Genomic DNA, 15,103 nt, shown 5'->3' on the forward strand with positions numbered 1-15,103 from the left:
AAGACATACTACTTGTTCTAATGCTGTTGTAAAGTACAGTCCTGTGCATAACCATTCCTTTTGTTGTTTTCATGCACTTTTTCACAGAAATTTAACGCAGCATGGATTTGCAGAATTACACTAAAACTACAAAACTGCTTTCCACAAAAGTTGTAAAGGCACACAGAACAAAGACAAATCAATACAATTTTGGTGAGGATCTGGAAAAAGGGTCTAAGACAGGAATTGATTATTACAATTGGAGTCACTATGGCATCATAGGAACAGTGCACCCCCCAAAATCATGATAGCACCGCCCTCTCTGAAGCAACCACTAACTAACAAAGTGACATACAAATACACTCCACAAGTGTTTTTTTTGTCAACTCACAATTCAGCCTATGGTCATGAGCTTTGGGTAGCGACTGAAAGGACAAGATCGCGGGTGCAAGCGGCCAAAATGAGTTTTCTCCGTTGGGTGGCTGGGCTCTCTCCTCGAGATAAGGTGAGAAGCACTGTCATCCGGGAGAAACTCAGAGTATAACCACTGTTAATCCGCGTTAAGAGGAGCCAGGTGAGGTGGCTCGAACATCTGGTCAAGATGCCTCCCGCATGACTCCCTAGGGCGGTGTTCAGGGCACGTCCGACCAGTAGGAGGCCTCGGGGGAAACCCGGGACACGTGGGAAAGAAACACTGTGTCTCTCAACTGGCCTGGGAACGCCTCGGGATCCGCCGGAATTAGCTGGATGAAGTAGCCGGGGAGAGGGAAGTCTGGACTTCCCTGCTTAGGCGTCTGCCCCCGTGACCTGACCTTGGATAAGCAGAAGAAGATGGATGGATGGATGGAACAATTCAGCCTTGGTGGAGGTCTTCGCTCTACTAAGTGGCATTCTAATTGACAGTGAAATATGTATTGCTAACACTTTTTCCACATTGTAGTATCTTGTGTTTTCATGTTTATGACAGTTTTGTAGCAGGATGACGTATAAATGACTTGATGGAATACCGCAAAACAGGATGGGAAGGGCATTGACGTTAAAAAAAATATATAATATTCATAATTATTTACATCAATTTAAATTTTTTATCATTTTACCTCTGTAAGCACTTTGAGAATAACATGAATGTTATTTCATGTCTAAAGAGCTCTAATAATGTTAAAAAAAAACATATTTAGAAGGTTGTAGTGGTCTAAGTACGAAGTATTCCATTTATAAATAAGGAATCCTGCTTTGTGGAAATTAATTCATCACAGTCGGGTCTGGAACCAATTAACCACAATAAGCAAAGGATTACTGTATTACTATTAAATGAATAACATGCAATTTGGTTCTGGTCTGAATAAAGGTGCAAATCTGCATTTTGTTGTTAATTTGTGTGAATAATGAATGAATCTGCATGACAAAATGAGATAAAAAGGATTTTCATTGCACTAGTTTGTCATGTCACATGCATGACTTGTATGTGATCATTTATCATTTCAGTAAAATTGTACACATTTCCTTTCATCACATGACCCACACGTATCTAACTGTAGTCCCCAGTCCAGTCCAGAGTGTAATTGTGTCTCTCAGCAGTGTTGACACTATCTCAAGAAGTTGTACGAGCAAAGATAAATATTTCCCTGACATCGCGTAGGAGTTGTTTATGCGCTGAGTCAGATCCTTGGAATGGCTCAAAATGTCATGTATTTGCACTTAATCCCCCCGGCTGAACAGATAGACTATGTTTGAGGTGAAGGCTGCTAATCAGGCCAAGAGCTGCGTGGTTTGGAGGGGAAATGGGGGGAGTGCTGAGAGGTGAATGGTGGCAGGATCGGGCTTGAGAGGCTCATGGAAGGTTCTGACACGTGACCGCGACTGTTTACCTGCTGTCAGGTGCTGTTAGCACCACAGAAGAGTGTGACAGTTTGTTGGTGGGACGTGGAGAATTTCCGACAGCGGGTTCTGTACGAGCACAATAAATCAAGCTCAACAGCTGGGAAGTGTGTTGGGATTCTATTCAGTTGGACCAGTGATGTGTACTCTTTTGCCATCACGATGGGATGTCATAAGATCGCATTTGTTACATGCTGAAAGTCACGTCAACTCTTTTTCTTGGAGAGAAATCACCGAAGAAGAGCCTTTCAGTAATGCACTGAAGGCTGGAGCCTATCCTAGCTAACTTGTGGTTACCAGTCAATCACAGTGCACATTTAGACAGATAATTAGTGGTTAGTAAGCAAATGTAAATCATAATATACTATAATGCATACGGAAAGTGACACCGGTGCCATCGTAAACGGCAGTAACCCTACCTAAAAAAGTAGCATCAGAGTTATATTAATGCAGACTGAGCCACAAGTGCTTGAAGGTGGTATTGTGCAAGTAAGGTCTTGTTAGTCTCGACAGAGAGAATACGCCAACACTGCAAACACACTTCGCCATAGCGCCACAACAGCAACACAACACTTCCTCATCATCCACCCACTACGGTCAGGGCGAGCAAGGTGCTTACAACACAAGCAGATTGTTTTTTTTTCCACATTCTCTGTGTTCTGTATTGCAGCTGGTTTTGCCGTGGTAATTGTGACAATTTGTTCACATTGGTGGATTTATTACATAGCAAAAAGGTTTCCCCGAGTAGTTTTAATACAGAGCCCTATTATGCCAAGCATTCACAATAAATTGTTTCTCTGGGTCGGCGCAGGCCGGGGGATGACTGCAGTTTCGTAAACCCCCTTGAAATTGGCAGAGCATGATCATATCATTTTTACAAGGGATGAGCGAGTACACCACTATCTGTATTTGTATCTGTTCACCCATCTAAATTACTGTATCTCTATTCGTGTCTGTACTTGGAGTGGGTGGGGCATAAACTGGAAGTGGGTGGGGTTTAACCACAAATGGGTGGGGCTTAAATTTGTACATTATTTTTATGTCTGAAATTGACATGGATTGATCAGAAGTTGCTATATTTATTGTTTATTATTCAGCTACAGTCATGGAAAATGGTTAGACCACCCTTGTTTCTTCAGTTTATTGATCCATTTTAATTGATAATAACCAAAATCACTTTAGTTCTTACATGAACAGCTGTTGTACCGTGCTGCCAAAAAAATTTAACTCAACTATTTTGACAACTGTTTTTGTTGTCATTGTTATATTTGCCCAAACAAAGGTACCATTAGTTGTACAGTATCGGGTTATTAAAATCAACAAGAAACTGAAAAACCAAGGGTGGTCTAATAATTTGTATATGTGTACTGTGTATGTGTGTAAGTGATCTGTAATTATTTAATTATTATCTAATTCTTTTTTTCGTGATCTGTGTTAAGTTGGTGATTCATGCAAACATCTAGTGACGGCAAACAGGGAAATAATCTGTCAGGCTTGTTCACCGTAGTTTTCTCAAAAGCACCAAGTTCAGTACTACGAGCAAAGTTTTCCAACTGACTTTATTTCACCGGCCAAATTAGAAGCAAAATTGACGAAAAAAAACCCAAACAAAAACACCGGCAGTGACCGACGCAACACGAGCCATTTACAGCTCTGCCTTGTCAAATGCACCGCGTACTTAACGTAACAAGTTTACCAAGTAACTTTGGACACAAGCTGAGGAAAACCTGAAAAATAAAAAATACAAATGTTAACAATAGTACTATACCTCTCAAATTGTACTACTTGAATGCACCATACCGTGTTCATACAATATTATATTTATTATCATCTAGACATGTGCAAATATGTAGCTTTTTTTCTATCTATTCATAAGGAGTTCATTTCCATGTTAAAGTTTGAAGTCAACATCATTTCATTTTTTTTCAAAGTAGCATATTTTTGTGTGTTAATAACCGAAAGAACCCCAAACTTAACATGCAGGGTCATAAACAACCATAATGTATCCCCATGGACATTCTAGACTTCCTCATGCTTTCCAGTACATGTTATACAGTAAGTGGATGAAAGCCCAGTAAGAGCATAGTTCCTGAATGGGGATGGTGGTAAATTACAATTTTATCAAACTTTCCAAAAATGTTGCAAGACAGAAGAGATGCTACCATGTTCCAAATGATTTTTTTTGCATTCTGTTCCCCCCAAAATCTGTTGGTGTTAAAGTTACAATTTTGATAATAATGATTATATTGTTTGTACAGGTGGTCCTCGGTTTACAAAGTCCGATCGATCAGCCGCCGATCAGTGTCGGACGATTTCTGTGAAAAAGAACATAATCGGCATATGCCAATAATGTCTTTCAACACCGATCACAAGAGTCGATCACCTCCGGCTCGGACTATTGCAGTTTACAGCCTGTAGCGATTGTCTCCTGCCCATTTCTCTTCACACTGCGCAGGCATGCCAAACCCAAAACAAACATGTCTGCCGTGTGGAACTTGCCCACCGTTTGTGAGAGCGATATAAATTGTGCACCCTGCAAAACATGCCACAAAAAATATCTCATCAGGGTAGCACGTTAGAAAGCTTTAATTTAATACGGCATAAACAAACACTTGACGGAGTATGGTCAGTTTGAGGGCCACGGTGTGATCACCAGTCAAACGGCAGCTAATGTAGCCAAAATGCTGAACACTCGCCCGTATGTGCTTCGCAGTCAGGGTCGAAAGCAAATAGCCCGAAAAATAATTGAATTCATCAGACTAGATGACCAGCCTCTCTCAGCAGTGGAAGACAATAGCTGCTCAACAGCACTCATCATAAATAAACTAAAAAAATTACAGTAAATGTATGTGATCGGTATCAGCCGATTTCACTCATGGATGATCGGAATCGGCAGCATCCCTACTTATTAGTTAACTTTTTGCCCTTCATTATGTCTCCCAAGCGGCCGTGCGCCAAAGAAAAGGAAAGCCATCATAATGAAAGTGAGAATGAACATCATAAAAACCTCAGAGAGAGGAGAAACAACCACCAATATTGGCCACTCTTTCGGTCCAAATATATTATTACTGGAATAATTTAGTTATAAATTCCAACTTACACTAAAACCCGACTTACATCACAGTCTAGGAACAGAACTGGTTCGTAACCTGAGGACAACCTGCACAAGACATTGTGTTTATACAGTACTTAAAAATCTATTTCACACTGCTGATAGGAGACGCAAAGAGAATGCAAAAAAAAAAAAAAATGCATCAAAAACATGTAGCCCACCAGCTAATAACGACTACCTCATTGCCACTCACAACTGACCTCTGACTTGAGCGCTGGCTTGTAAAATGCCTCGTAAAAAGATCAGACAGAGCGGGCAGAGAGAGAGAGAGAGAGAGAGAGAGAGAGAGAAGGGACCTGAAAACATTGTAAAAGCACTCCTAAGCTCAAAATAGAAAAGCTAAAAGACACAAACAAAAAAAAATGTTGCAAAATGAGCGACGTGACATCCCATCGGGACATCTATCTGGGGCAGATGAGGGGAACAGTCAGGACTGAGACACTCACATAATTGCCAGTCAACGTGGCTTATATGTGGGTGGACCATGGGTGACAAAAAAAAAAGGAGAGGAGCCGGAAAAATCCCACACATGGAGACGAAGAACATGTAAACTTCACACAGAAAGGACCAAGGCCTCGATTTGAACCTTTGTCATGTTCTTATTTGGCTTCATGTCAGACCAAGCCTACTTCTTTGGAAATACCCTATCCCCCTTGTTCATCTTTAGATTAGTCAAAAAGAGACTTTTTTTGTTAATTCATTTGTGTTATATGACATAATAATCGGCGCACAGAAGCCAGCACTTCAGCACTATTTCAAAATATCTTTCCCTATAAGAAATAATGTAAAGTGAATGAATTTGTCCCAAACCTTAACTGCCCTCATTATAAAACCTTTATTAACTTTATAGGCAATGTGTCACACACCTGTAAAATAAATTAAACACTGTACAATAAAACACAAATAAAGTAAAACAATTTATGCTTTGATCATACCTGATGGGGTGGACTCGGACAAAAATTGGGCCCTAGACTTTTTGGTTTAGACTGACACCGCACACACGCAGCCATCCCATTACGAGCCTCCTCGGGACGGTGGGTGAATTTTGCAGTTTTATTCTCTAATTGGTGACAGCTCCTCGGGTTGACCCAATGCTCCACGCGCACGTCACGGCAGCGATGCACATCCTTTTCGTATTTTAATGTGCCCCTTTGTGCAAACGGGGCGGATCGTGGGGCCCTTGACATGACGCGTGTTGTGCGTGTTGGGAGGGACAGCCCTGACTGTGCCAACTACTCGCCCCCATTGTGGTGTAGTGTTTGCAGCAGCATGTTCCTGGGCCAGCCTGGGAGGGTTAGTTACTGTAGTTACCAAGTCAAGGCGCAGCAATAAATAAATAAATAAACGACCGGAAAAACTCCCGGTGCTCCCGATGGCCAGTCCGCCCCTGTCTAGTAGACGTCACGGAAAGGGAACGGGAAGATGTTTGCAGAGTGATACTATTACATAACAGTGTTTTTGTCACTGATGATGTGTGTTGTGTATTGTGTAATAACCCTGCAGGCACTGTTTTGAGTAGCCTAACATTTAAAAATGCCCAACGGTCATACATGTGTAAAACCAAGGCAAACACTGTATAATAAAACTAAAAGTAAAACCACTCACACTTAGCCCGACGTAATGGAGAGAGAACAAGATGGTTGTCAGAGCGATGCTGTCGGTGTTTTATAGGTACTGCAGTGAGTTGGGTAGTGCATTTCTGCTTAATCATTTATGTATATCATTCATATTTAATTAATTGTATGTCTCTTGTATATTGTAATGTTGGACACAAACTCCATATTGTACAACTTATGAACTTTCCAACTGTACCACAATGACACAGAAAAGCATACAAAAAACAGAATGATTATTAATCAGCAGACTGTTGCATCACACCGAGTAACATCATCAAGGTGTACTGAACATATTGTCAAGTGAATGTCTTTTCCTGCTTGAGCCCCCCACATACAGTGTATGACAAGTGACGACACACTTGGAATTATGGGTAATATCATGAATGAACGCATCACTCATTGAGCTCCGCCTACCTCCCCCCCCAAGCAAACTGGGCCGAGGGCAAATGAATCGCATTCTCCTCGTCAGCACTGAAAAGAATGACTTCCTGCCATGTTTGGATGATGACATGTTGGCATGTACATCAAGAGAGGCTAATAAAACCTCTGCACAGTCTTGCAAAAACCTCAGGGTAGACTTTGTTTTGTTTTTTTTTCCCCAGCTTGTTTGGTGTTGCCACCCAGCAGGAACAGTCAATAGGTGAAGAGCCCGCCCCTTGTCCCTTAGATCATTTGCTTCAACACAAACACCATGGCTGTCTATGGGGAGCAGAAATACAAAACTACAATGGTACATTTACACCTACATTTTCATCCAAATCCTGATTTCGATCATTAAGATTTACGTGGTATTCATTGAGAAATTAAAGAACTCTTTATCCGAGTTTATGCACTTCAACCGTGAGGCCTATAAAATCCAGTAATAAAGAAATAAAAATAATCTCCTTCTCTATCCCCTCCTGCTTCGGTCCGGCTGCTACACATACGCATCATAATAAGGCATCAAATAAAGTTACATACAAGCAACAGGAGAAGTATCTTGCATTTTTCCTTGGCAGAGCAAATCTGTTTAGCACGTAAAGTATATCTAGATCAACAATACTACTTGCTCTATTGGCTGGAGAGGACAGGTTAAAAAAAATCATTAATTTAAAATTAAAAAACAAAACATCATAAAAAATAACAACATTGTCCTAAAAATTCAAAATTAATTATATCAATAATTAAGTACAATACTACGTACATTACTGGAGTATATTCTATCAAAGTGCACCTGGACATGTTCCATTGAAAATGCTACATTTAACTGTAAAAACACAATGTCGAACAAAATTTCCTACCGTAAAGACTCCAACTACTGTAATGCATCTATTCAATTAATCACCATATCTCCTATAATCTCCAGGTGTGTGGTCTGCAAACGCAAATAACCACCGGGGTTTCTCATTAGCGAGCTGTGAGCTGGCTGTAGGCAACATTCTGATGACTTTTTTGATTACTTCCACAAGATGGCAGTATCTGAATTTGCAGTATCATGAGTGGTCAGAATCCAGCAGGTTTATCTAGCTCTACGTGCGCTTTAAAATGCCGGTTGCGTTGCTCAGCTGTTGGTGTGAAACTCATGTGGGTTGCACTTGCCGTACTGATGGTTACAATTAACTCATCAGCGTTATTAATGTTGGCTGAGCGGTTTGCTCCTTACTTTTATTGCAACATTGGTTCTGTTGCTATATCCGTGTTAATAAATGTGAAACTATGTGGTAAAAAAGACCTGTTTTCCTTTCCAACCATTATTAAAGTTAAAAAACACAAGTTTGTGTTATGAGTCTGTCAGGCATCTTCAAAAGATAATGAATTTTACTTTATTTTAGTTTTATTATACAGTCGTGAACCTCTCTTTACGCTGAATGACAGTTAAGACTTAAAATGTTACTTAATTGCCTGTATAGTTAATAAAGGTTGTATGTTAGCCAATAGTTTGAGCCCAGAAATGTGAATGTTCCACTCTATGCGACAACACCATCAGTCAAAACAAACATAAGTAAATGTTAACATGTAACTTCTAAGGTTAGGCGACCTTCAGTGTGCTGTGTCTGCATATGACCTCCAACTCGCTCAGACCTTGTACCAATACGTTCACAGCGTCTGATCCTCTTAGATACAAAGCATTTCCTTGTAAACATAATGGACCATGTTCAATGGAAGCATTATCTGTATCAGACAGGAAGATTTCTCAGTGGCACAACAAACAATATTAAACAACATTAGACCTTTGTCTTCTGGCAAATAACTTCCATGTTCCACCCCTGAAAGGCTCTTGTGATGCATCCTGTATTGCAGCTGTAGATATCAATAAGATCTTAAACCAAGACAAATGACTCTTTTTACTGCATAATGTCCAAAATAAATGTAAGAATTAAAGAAAACATTTGGACTAAATAAATAGAGCTATCCCAAACCTAAGAAACAAATCCAGTGGAAAACATTTACAGGAACCCTAATTTATTGTGGTTAATTGGTTCCAGACCAGACCGTGATAAGTGAATTTCAGCAAAGTAGGATTCCTTATTTATAAATCAAATATTTTCGTACTTATAGCATACAAAACCTGTTTACGACCTTCTAAATACATTTTTTAACATTATTATAGCTGTCTGGACATGACATTACACCCATATAGTGTCACCTTTACACTCTTTTTACCCAATGTCAAATTTATTCACTGACAAATTTATACACAAGAAGGAAATGCTCGCAGACAGCCAATATGGATACAGAGATAATATTTCAACTTCCATGGCACTAATCAAAATTACCGAGGAAATTACCAACGCTATTGACCTCAGAAAGTGCGCAGCTGCAGTATTTATGGATTTTTTTGGAATTAATCACAATATCCTAATTACAAATACTAGAAAGGTATAGAATCAGATGGTTAGTTTTGAAGTAAACAGCTACATAGCCAACAGGAAGCAATATGTGAAGCTCGGAGAATATACTTACATCTGCGAGCTGAAATATACCGTGTGGGGTACCCCAGGGGTCAATACCGGGACCAAAGCTGTTCAATCTATACATTAATGACGTGTAAAGTCATGAAAGATCCAAAGGCAGTATTATTTTCAGACGGTATTCTGCATTCTGTTATGGAGAAGGCACACTAATAAAAAAAAAAAAAAAAATTCACAGATGAACTGACTAGACTAAAAAGTTGATATGATAAAAACAGACTATCGCTGAACCTAAGTTAAACTAAAATAATACTATTGAACGATGACAACGGGTGAATGAAAACAAATTTCTGGGGGTCATAATAGATGATAATATGAGCTGGAAACCTCACAATAAAAATATATAACAAAGTGGCAAGAAATACCTCAATAATAACTAAAGCAAAATCTGTTCTGTACCAAAAATCACTCCATGCGCTCTATTTTTCGCTGGTTTTACCATATCTAGCGTATTGTGTGGAGATTTGGCGAAATACAGTAACGTATAAGTATAAGTACACTTCACTCGCTAACTGTCCTACAAAAAATGTCAGTTAGGATAATCCACAATGTCGCTTAGAAAAAACATACATTAATTGTCTTGTTTCCCGAAATGGCTCTTTTTAGTACATTGTTTGAGTTGTTTACTAAATCCATCCCGTAACGTGATTCCACGTACTGATATGCTGGAGGAATGAAACTTCATTGCTAAAACCACAATTATTAAAATTTGCTGATCTGTGAAACTTTCAAACAGCTACAATTATGCATAAAGCAAACAATAACCTGCTACCCAAAAGCATAATAGAATTCTTCTCAGCAAGAGAGGAGAAATATGACCTTAGGGAAAAATTCAACTTGAAACATTTATACGCGAGAACAACGAGTGACAACAAACCTCCAGCATATCAGTACGTGGAATCACGTTACGGGATGGATTTAGTAAACAACTCAAACAATGCACTAAAAAGAGCCATTTCGGGAAACAAGACAAGCAGTTGGTGTTTACAAAGTAGAAAGAAGAAGCGCGCTGAACCACTGTGTACATACAATGCTATGTCTAACCACTACTAAACTTCCACTCTTCATTTCTTGTGAGTACATTGTCTGTACTCACTCATTATCCAACTATATTTCTGTCAACTAGTAACCGTTTCATCTGTTATGATTATGTATTTATTATTATTATTATTATGACTGTTAATTTCTTTACAGTGATTATAAACCTTGACTCCCATTGTACCACATTTTTATATTGCCTTATCATTTTTCTATGAATTTAAAACTGGCAAAGAGTAAGTAATTGATGTGAAATGGAAAGGGGGTAGCATTAAATAAGCTTTGCTTTTTCCTACTTCTTTTTGGACATGTTGAACTGTGAATTGTACGATGTGATCTATTCTAATGTAACTTGTATGCATCTTCAAAATAAATGAAACCATTACCATTACCGTCACCATATAGTAGACATAATCAGAAAAAATATGTGCTCCGGGCGTGTGGAGGGCGGGAAGTGACGTCGAGGGTTCAGAGTGGAGTTTTAGCTGGAGTGGATTATGGCCGCAACAGTATCCTGTGTTATTATTATGATTCTTATATTACTGTTATTGTGCCTGTTGTAAGATAATTCAAACCTGCAATAAAAGCCTGTTGTTCCAGTGATCAAGTCTGACACTTTTCACTGAACATTACAGTAACATTACTGACACCTAGTGGCCAGTGTAGAATACTACATGGCATTGGAATGCTTCTTCTGAATGTTGTATATATAGATTTTAGTTCATTTAAGTTTCAAGAGTTTTATTGTCATTTGCACAGTAAAACGGGTAGTTCTGCTATGCAATGAAATTCTTGTTCTGTTCATTTAGCCAGTTGTATGCTTGAAAATGCGTAATTTAGGCAAACAAAATGCATACAATTGGCTTAAATATGCATATTTTTGACTAATAATAGGCCTTAGATGAGCACGAAACAGCATAATTTATTAATTAATATATTTTAAAAAAAATTGTGAAGAAGCAAAATTTGGCGAGGGACGACTGTATTAGCATGCATTCGTCAAATGTCGCTCGATGCAATTGCAAATTGTCTGATGTCTCATTTCACTCTTTTGTGTCCACTGATTACCGTATTGTCCTGGATTTAAGATGATACCTCCTTTTCAAGATAGAGATTTTTTAAGACATCATGTTTCTTTAAAAATTGACAATATCAGCAATAAAAATGGGCATCAGCTGCATGTTGTTGATCAACATTACCTTAACTCTTAAACATCATCAACATTATCTTAAATCTCACATCATAACTATTTTGTTACGTTGTATGTGCTGCAGCTCTTCAGGTAACTGGTGTGTGGTGGAGTGACAGGAAGAAAAGCTGTGACTTACTTGGGGAAAACTCGTTTGCCCCCAACTGCTGGATTGCATGTGTACATTTTCAGAGCCCGAATACAAGCTGGCCTGTGTTATTACAAATCTCTTCTTGGGAAAAAACGTTTCATGCCTAATATTTGGGTCAATATGGTAATTTCTTTCAACAGAATCACGGAGAGAAATGATGTCAACATGTTTTTCACCCAACTATTGCACAAAATAATACTTACATCTTGATATTTTCTTCATTGTATGTAAATAATCCTTCCCTGCTGTTTGATTAGCAACCGTAATCTCTCCCTCGAGCTCATTTTTCGACAACAAACTTAACAAAGTTGACATAGAGTTCACATGCTCTTTGAGGACAAACTAGTGTTTATGCCGGCTGCTCTACATGTTTACTTTAAAGTAGAATTAATGACAAGGCCCAAAAACTTTTATTTCACGGTTAGATATAAATACAACTACAAGCAGCAGGATGTTATGTTTTGTTTTTACAGTGGCTCAATTACATAACCTTCAAACTAAATGTATCATAGTTATTTCCTTATAAAGGTTTTATCTATGTTGATGGTGTGTTTGACAGTCATCAGTGCTTCCATGTGCATGAAGGAGCTTGGTTAGCTGCCAGCTTTCCCTATGCACATGTGTTACACTATGTACAGTATGCTCTCTGACAACTTGTAGCCTTTTTACATGCTCAGTGTTTCCATGTCATTGGGCTTATTATTGCGGTCACATTGTGGTCAAGTGATGGTGAAGTGTGCACATAAAGAGTAATAATACGAGTCACTTAGCTTTGGTAATGAATTGTTTTATCTGAGCTACGGAGAGGCTCTCATGAACAGACGCAGACAGTTGCTGGAATATAAGCGGTACATTCACGTCCTTGCCGTGTCGAGCAGCTGTTTGCCTCTGATCTTTTGCACGTGTCCAAAAAAAAAAAAAAAAAAAAAAGTACATGTCGCGTAGCTGCAGATGCTGCAAAAGAGCCACAAATCTTAATTGCGGGCCATTTATCTCCCAAAGCAAGCAAACAAGCTGTCACTTTGGAGCTGCTCCAGTTAGTGCTGTCAACAGCATTGTTCCCTTTCCTGTTAGAAGTGATAATTATGGAAAGGACAACTGTGGGCTACACCGTGCTAACAATAATAGAGCTGTCATATTGGGAAATTAAGAGCTTTGTTCTAACAAGCATCTTGTGTGTGGTTTTTTGGGTTGTCATAACTCTTTTCGGAGATGCTGTCTTTTATTTATCCCCAAGAGGCAGAACAGCGCAGATTAAACCAAAAATGGAGCTTGCTTGGATCCTCCGGCTGGATCCTGGACAAAAATTCCCAGTGAGATGATCAGGTGCCTCGCTAAAACACAGCGAGTGAGGAGGGGGGCACAGCTTGTTTATCTGCACTTATTATTTCACCAAGTTTGATTGGTTTTGAAGCTCAGGTTTCACCTTTCACTGGGCCTTGTAGCCCAGGGGCCGAATCCGAGTTGGAGCGGTGGAGAGGTCTCCCCTAGGTTGCAAAGCGCCACAGTGTTTAGCCATCAGCCCTTACCACTGACTTTGATTAATCCTTTATGGCCCAAGAACTGAAAAGAAAAGCTGGGGGTGCAAGCAGGACCATCTGGAAACCTTCATAAACATGCCTGTCTTTCCACGCTCTCCAAAGGATTCTAGGAAAATCGTAAAAATGAAAAGAGGGGTCCCCATTGGACACTTATATGCTCTTGAGGCACCCTTTGCATACATGCAGCAAACACGGCGGCGCTCGCAATGAGTCCGAAACCTGCAGTCCACCTCACCGGCCGGCATGAAGCAGTGAATTGTGTAATGAAAACACTTTCGATTGGCCAGTCCTGGGTGCCAAATTACACACATGTTTGGTCAATTTATGAAAAATGCTCATAATTTACTGCCGCTTGGCTAAGGACGTTTCAGTGGTGCACTGCAGTTGAACGCGGCGCAATCTCCAAAACACAAGACAGAATGTGCGTCGGTGTCGGGAACAGGCCAAAGCTGCCTCGCTTACATCTGGACTTCGTTATGATTTTATGTTTTCACTCGCAAAAGCAATGTTATCAGGATAAAAAGTATAAATCATGTGCCCTAGTCAGGAGGAGGTATGTGCTCGAGAACAGTGGGCAGACCGCATCGCTCGCTGACACATGTAAGAACTACAATTCTAAGATTCATATAAATGTCTTTCTCAAACCTTGGGGTCATGCAAACTTCGCAATAAATGCCCAAAATAAAAGAGTTATTTAGGCAGTAGCACGTCAGTAGGTAGCACACAGTAGCTTCCACTAATAAAAACACCTATAAATCTTTTTACTCGGCCCACGAAAACCTGATGGTAAAGAGATAAATGTCTATAACGGCAGACCTTTTAGCAGGGTGGTAAGCCACCCAGACATGCTTTTCCACATATCACTTGTATGCTAAGTGACCTTTCCTGTCTGCAATTGCTGAAATGGAATGCATTGGATGACCACAAAGGGATTAGGTGCAAAAGTCCTGTAGCTGACGGGTCTGATGTGTTGAAAGAGGATGTATTGTATGCATGAGTGACGAGAGACGGAAATAAGCAAACAATGTGGGCTTCAAGTTATTTGTATTGCTAGAATGCTGCACGGTGTCTGGAGAAAGTGGAATTAAAGAAAAAAGCATCAAGAAAAATGCATTGTTTGTAAAGGAACATGGTTCAAAATGTGACTAAATGTGTGTCGATGATCCAATGACCACCCATGGATCACACGAAGAAATGTACAAGACAAGACAACCCCTCGGTTTTGGAAAAATATTTTCAAAGGCAAAGACTATCAATAGCAGTGAAGTAACAACCGGTAGCTCAGTTGACAAAGTTCTTTCTCAGGTTTTCTTTCTTTTCTTCATGAATTGCACTACATGTCCCTCGACGCATCACGCTTCGAATTCCGCAGCTTCACTCTATCATGGTTTTTAAAAATACATTAATTAATCATTGCTGTTTTGTGGTTGTCTAAGGCCTACTAATGTGAACATTTAAGCAAATGTTACATATTTTTTGCCTAAATTAGGCATTTCCTAGCATAAAAATGACCTAAAACACAAATATACGGCATTTAGGACATGCACTCAAAGACATGATGTGTAAGTACTCTACACTGGTCACTCGGTGTCAGTAATGGTACAGTAATGTTCGGTGAGAAACAAAAGCATCGAGCTTGATGCTGGAA

At 39.5% G+C, this 15,103-nt stretch overlaps 1 protein-coding gene across 1 annotated transcript in view; it reads right to left on the reverse strand.

Moving 5' to 3' along the window:
- The window catches only part of nrg2a (neuregulin 2a), a 134,249-nt gene that overhangs the window by 25,678 nt on the left and 93,468 nt on the right, over nucleotides 1-15,103 (reverse strand). The window lies entirely within an intron of this gene.

The sequence above is a fragment of the Dunckerocampus dactyliophorus genome, chromosome 16, assembly GCF_027744805.1.
Source record: "Dunckerocampus dactyliophorus isolate RoL2022-P2 chromosome 16, RoL_Ddac_1.1, whole genome shotgun sequence".
Lineage (NCBI taxonomy): Eukaryota > Metazoa > Chordata > Actinopteri > Syngnathiformes > Syngnathidae > Dunckerocampus > Dunckerocampus dactyliophorus.